The 6,548-nt window shown below is 42.3% G+C and overlaps 1 pseudogene; it reads right to left on the bottom strand.

Annotated features, from left to right (window-relative positions):
* Positions 1–4,704: 4,704 nt before the first annotated feature.
* On the bottom strand, positions 4,705–5,581 carry LOC122752033 (annotated as a pseudogene).
* Between the last annotated feature and the right edge of the window lie 967 nt (positions 5,582–6,548).

Below are 6,548 nucleotides of genomic sequence, written 5' to 3'. Positions count from 1 at the left end.
GGTGAATTTTCTTCTTCTAACTGCCTTGGGTTTCGATTTCTCTTCTCTTGAACAGTGCTGAACCACTTCAACAAACATTAGGCACCTGCTGTATGCAAATCCCAGGGAAGAGAATGATAAACAAAATAACCATGGTCTTTGGTAGCTTGCATAGTAAAGGAGGAAAGACAAACAGAAATCCCTCAGACAGAAGGTGGAGAGGAGAAATGCAAAGGAGACGGTCAGGCTTAAAATACTATGACAAACATGAGGTAGAAGTACTTTGACTCAGGAGAAGCTTCGTCAAGAAGTACTAAGTAAGTTGCCCATGGAAGATGGGAGGAGACTTCAGTACAGTGGGGGGGGAGAGGAGAATCCATCTGAGGTTTGGGCACAATGAGCCAAAGAATAGAGACGGGTCAGGGTAAGATGCCTTAGCTAGGTTGTAGAATACCCAAAAAAGGATGAGAAAAGTAGATTGTAGAAGGTCCAGAGTGCTAGGATCACAAATTAGCCAGCAAAAAAAAGTAGAAGAGATTTTTCTGTGGTGGAATTGGGCAGTGGTTTGAAGAAGGGACAGGAGGAGAGCCATTTGGGCAGCATTACAATCCTCTTTCAGACAGAGGACCCCAACGTAGTTTGAATCCGATAAAATAAAATGAAGTCAATATGTCCTCCATTCCAGGGATCCATATGTATGATTTATTTTTTTATTTTTTTAAGTGAGGCAATTGGAGTTAAGTGACTTGTCCAGGGTAACACAGCTAGTAAGTGTCGAGTGTCTGAAGCCGGATTTGAACTCAGGTACTCCTGACTCCAGGGCCGGTGCTCTATCCACTGCACCACCTAGCTGCCCTTCCTTATGTATGATTTAAAGCTCCATTTCTGTTTGAGTTCAACACCACTGGTCTAGGATAGAAGAGAACAGACAATGGTTAAGAGATTCTATAGAGGTACTTCAGTCAGTTACTGAGAGGAAAAGTACATTAAGATGCCTGGTGGTGGTAGTGCCGCTAACAGAGCCGAGTTCATGTCTAACCTGAGGTAGGGCACTGTGTAATGTAAGATTCTAAATGTGGATTCTAATGTGTTCCCCCAGTTTGGGGGAAACTGACTAAAAATCACTGATAAAACGAGTTTAGGTTTTTAAGGGTTTATTGGAAAATAGAAAGAAAAAGATTGAGAACAGAATTCTAACAGCCTGGCATTCCTATCTTTCCTCAAATTTCCTGTGAAGTCCTCTGCCGCCACCACCATCAAGTCCGGAAGCCAAAAAAGGCCAGCGCTCTCTGCGCAGGCTCCCTTTCCTCCTTCCTGTCTCCTCCCAGACCATAGGAGGCTCCTCCAGTTGGTTGGCTGGTAGACTTGATAGACAGCACCCATGAGCAAACGTCATTTCCTGACGCCAAGGAAAAGCCACAATGCCTCTGAGGCATTTTCCTCATGGTGGAGCTCTCCACAGCAAGTCTCCAGTAGGTGGCTTCATTCCAATCATTACAGTCCCCCCTGTTGTTCCTCAAGAAACAAAATGTTTCCTTGATGGAACAGCACCCAGGTAGAGACAGGGAAATAGCACTGACTCTAGGAGGAGGTTGAAGGAATAACAACTTCAGAGATGACCATCTGATGACCATCTAGTCAAACCCATGCATAAAAGGGACCCACAGTCTAACTTTCCCTCCTACAAGGAGTCATCAAGCCTCTGCTTGTAGGTCTACAGTGTGGGCTGGCGGAGAGGTGGGACAGGAGCCTATTGCCTCCCAAGGCAACCCTGGATATAATGTTGGACACCATTTGTTATACTATAGATGCCCTCAGTTGTTGCTGTGAGGACAGGACCCTAACTGGTACTTAAAAAAAAACAAAACACCAAAGTTCTTAAAGACCAAACAAGTTCAGTGTTCTATGAAAACCCTGTTAAGTAATAGTTGGTATAAATATACTGCAATTAAAATTTTCAGGGCAATTTACACATTACCTCATGTATATTCAGGCAGCCATGTGGTACAGTGGATAGAGTACCCAGACTGGAGTCAGGAAGACAGCTTCCTGAGTTCAAATCTGGCCTCAGACACTTCCTATTTGTTTGACCCTGAGTAAGTCACTTAACCCTGTTTGCCTCAGTTTCTTCAGCTGTAAAATGAGCAGAAGGAAACTGCAAACCACTCCAATAACTTTACCACGAAACCCCCATATGAGCTTACAAAGAGTCAGACATGACTGAAAAATGGCTCAATTCCATGTATATTCACAACAATTGTAAGAAGTAGGTGCTATTATTACCCCCATTTTATAGATGAAGAAACTGAGGCAGACAGGGGTTAAGTGACAGGGCAAAGGTCACATTGAAACTTGGGTCTTCTAATTCCAAGACCAGGGCTCCTGGAGACCTAAGGAGCAATTCTGACATAAGGCTCTCTGTTACAGGACTACTTTGGGATGGGAGGTACTCTGGGTTGAGGTACTAGAAAAAGCTAATGTGTCGAACTCAAATCAAAAGAAATCCTCAGAAGATATAGAAACTTTAAAAAAAAAAAAGAAATTCTAGTGTCTTTCCTACTTCTTTACTGTCTGTCTCATGGAAGATGCTAGAAGTTAGAAGGAATTAGGTTTGCTTTATTCCTTAGAACTATTGGTTACAGAAAGTAGAGTTGCAAAAAAGAAAAAAATTTAAAAAAGAAAACAAAACAAAAAAAGAAAATACAGCTGTTTTTTAATAACTTCCAAATTTTGCTCTATGATTTTTGCTCTTCCCCAACCCCACAAGTGGGAAAATAATAAAAGATTTCTACCACCCAAATACCTTTTCTTTGATATGCTGTCTAATTCCCAAGATGTTAAATATTTAAGATTTCTAACATAATTCAGAAATGAACCATAATAAAAGAAAATATCAACTAGGTTCTACACTGTACAAAAATATACCTGTATAGCATATATACTATCTTGTCCCAAAAGCCAAGAAGTGACCTTTATGAATCATAAAGGGATTTGAAAACCCTGGACTTAAAATATACATAGGATTGATGAGGATATGTTAACTTTTTCATTGTTTTGTTTTCTAACTGGGCAATGAAGGTTAAGTGACTTGTCCAGGGTTACAGAGCTAGTTAAGTGTCAAGTGTCTGAGGCCAGATTTGAACTTGGGACCTCCTTAATCCAGAGCTGGTGATTTATCCACTACACTACCTAGCTGACCCCTATGATATGTTAACTAGTGAAAAAGAAAAATGCAGTAATGCTAAGTGATCATTTGGGAGGTGACACTAAGTCCCTTGAAAGAACTTCAAAGCACAGTTTAATCAATCAAGAAAGGTCCCTCATTTGAAGCAGAAACCAGCTCCTGAGCATGCTGACTGGACTGTGTTTTTTAAGGGTCATTCTGGGAGTACAATCAACCATTTTTCTGTTCAATGATGTTGCTATCCTTGTCTCTCAGCCAGAGAGGGTCATATTTAAAAGGATGGCTAGGTTGTAAAATATATTTCACACCTAAACTGTGGTTATATTTTATAATTACATTCATTAATATAGGGGAATCAAATCCTGCCCCCCTACACAGTAATTAAATGGTCTTTATGTTTATTTAAAAAAAAATTCTGAGAATGACTTCATTCCCCCCAAAAAGTTTTGTTAAAAAAAGCTACAGTGCAAAGTAAAATTAGTGAAGTAGGTATTCATCTGTATGTAACTTTTTCTATTGCTGCCAACAACCCCATATGCACTCTGAAAACAAGAGTAATTCCAAACCATTTCTAAGTGGAACAGTTCAGAAAAAATCCTAGTTGGGGTGTAACAATTTGACTAATCACATTCAAGTTGGATGATAATAAAATCAAATGAGTTCTAGCAAGAAGCTATGATTACTAATAATAGGAAAAGTCTCCTCTAGTCTTAGACAAACAAGTCATGACTTCTTGAACTTTTGTTCCACAGGCATACACTTCATCTCTCAGGAAGAGAAGGCCTAATGGAAGGCGTGAACATCACTTCTCAAGAGAGATCACAAGAAGTAACTTTCTGGACCAAACAACGAAAACCCCTCATCATACTCTCTCTGGCACTAATGACAACTGTAACTGGATTATTTATTTCAATATTTGCTGCCACTGGCTACATTCCTAAATATTTTGCCCTGGGTATATCTCTTGTTTTCACTGGCCTTTGTGCTGTACTTATTGGAGTGATACTGATGGTTCTCATAGATCAAATGGAGGTGCTGAGAATTGTAAGATCTGGGGAAAATACCACCCAAGACTCTATGATGATGAGGAATAGAGGCCAAGACTTTACCACAACCCTGAATAGACGAGCTTCTACTGTGGTTTAAAGTTTTTCATATTTTAAAATTCATGAGAGGGGGCAGCTAGATGGCGCAGTGGTTAAAGCGCTGGCCCTGGATTCAGGAGTACCTGAGTTCAAATATGGCCTCAGACACTTGACACTTACTAGATGTGTGACCCTGGGCAAGTCACTTAACCCCCATTGCCCGGCAAAAAAAAAAAAAAAATTCATGAGAGGCTCATATACAAGGACGTCAAAGTGCCTAAGTACACAGGAATGTCCAACTTTATACAAAATCTGAATCAAACCAAAGCTGTTTGACCTGCTCCCAGGGAGTGGGTCTAGTGATTCACGCCTCTGCCTGGGCCTAGGGCTCCAACTCTGATTCTGACTCCGACTCTGGCTGGGCCAGCAACTCCACCTCCGCCTCCCCCATCTCAGTCAAACCTTGGCTGTAACAACTAAAATATGCTTTCCTTTCTCTTGCTCCTTCTCTTCACTCATTTCTTCAGCAAACTGCCCAGATACTTCCCCAGAATTGCTTCCTGTCTCCTCTTCCTCTTCTGATTCCTCTCTACTACTCTCTTCTGCCTCCTCAGAGCCAGATCTCCCCTCTGCTGAGGGGAGGACTCAGATGAGCTGATCTTCCTCCTGCTGTTGCTGATATCTTGTACATCACAAAGGGGACCCCTCTCTTCTAGGTCCTGCCCTTTGACTGGCTTCCTCCTTTGCCATTCAACACTCTTCTCTCACTGGTCTGAGATGAGCAGAAACTTCTCTTCTGGCCTCTTGCTCTTTGTGCCTCTTCTCACAGGTCTCTCCCATTCCTTCTCTTCCCTTCCTCCTGCTGCTGCTCCCTCATCTTCCATTCTCCTTCTCTCTCTGGCTCTGACTGTGGGAGATGATCCCTCTCCCTCCTGGCACATTCTCATGCCATCTCCCTTCCCACCAATGGCTTTTTCACAGCTCATGTCTCATTCCTTCTCTCTTCTCCTGACATGCTTCATTCTGCTGAATGACTGTGGTGCCTACCTTTCCCTTCCCTCTTCTCATCTTTCCTGTAATGAGCTTTTTCCTTATGTGACATTTGCTGGGGTGGTTGGATGGCCCAGGAGTCACCTTCACCTCTCTTCCATAGAATCTGCCTTCCAGATTGTGATCTCCAGGGGCTGATCTCTCAATTTCCCCTCTTCAAGGACATCCCACCTAGAATCCTCATTATCACAATTTGTAATGTGTTTTACCTCTGCCTTCCCTTCTTCTCCTGCAGCATTTTATCTAAAAGTTTCACTTTCCAAGAATCCTTTTCATCACCCATTTGAGTTTAGACACACACTGCACCTGCCAACACCACAGCTGCTGCCCACCCAGACTGAGGAGAAGCAGCAGAATGGAGTGCAGAAGAAGTGTGTCACTTTCAGTTTGGTGTGACCTGGTGATGTCAGATTTAAGCCTATCATCTAAGGTTTTAAAAACTTTCCCTTACCTCATGTTTTAAACATTAAAATTGTCCATTTCAAATAAATATTTCAGCATTAGCATCTGCAGTGTTTTCCTTCTACCTAAACCTGATTTGCCTATATCTACATTTTGGGGTCAGGGGAGAACTTTTAGGGCTTGAATGCCTGGGTAAGCTCTAAGACTTCTGCTGGTCTTCTCCTGTAGTCAGGCCCCACATCATTTGTGCAATTGTTGCACAATAGAGTAGAGGTGAACTTGGGTTCTGTGGGTGGGATATTTTGTACCAAAGGCTGGGAAGAACTTCAGAAGTCAGTTATTCAGTCTTCCAGAGTAGCTAGTTTAGGTCCTTACCTAGCCTTTCCTTAGAAAAAACTTAGATCCATCCCTTTGAAACTTCCACTCATTCATCCTCTTTGTGCTTTTTAGACCTAACCTGCACAAATCTAATCCTTGTGGTGGCAATCTGAAGCAAGATTGCCATCTCTCTGAAGCCAAAGAAGGCCTCAGCAAAATAACTGAAGCAAGTGCTTGGCTCAGTGGACAAAATTAAGCCTCGAGTCAGGAAGACCTGAGGTCCAATGCAGCCTCTGACTCCTACCAGCTGTGTGGCCAAGAACCTTTGCCTGTAACAGTGCCCTAGTACTTCCCTGGAAATAACAATAGCACTTCCCAACCTTATGCTGAGCATAAAATGAGAATGTAGGGGAGTGGTCTTATAATTGCTGCCCCATATGATTCACTTTTTAATAAACATTTATCAGGGGGCAGCTAGGTGGCGCAGTGGATAGAGCACGGGCCTTGGATTCAGGAGGACCTGAGTTCAA

Source organism: Dromiciops gliroides, chromosome 1 (genome assembly GCF_019393635.1).
Source record: "Dromiciops gliroides isolate mDroGli1 chromosome 1, mDroGli1.pri, whole genome shotgun sequence".
Taxonomy (NCBI): domain Eukaryota; kingdom Metazoa; phylum Chordata; class Mammalia; order Microbiotheria; family Microbiotheriidae; genus Dromiciops; species Dromiciops gliroides.
This window is presented reverse-complemented; position numbering and strand designations above follow the sequence as displayed.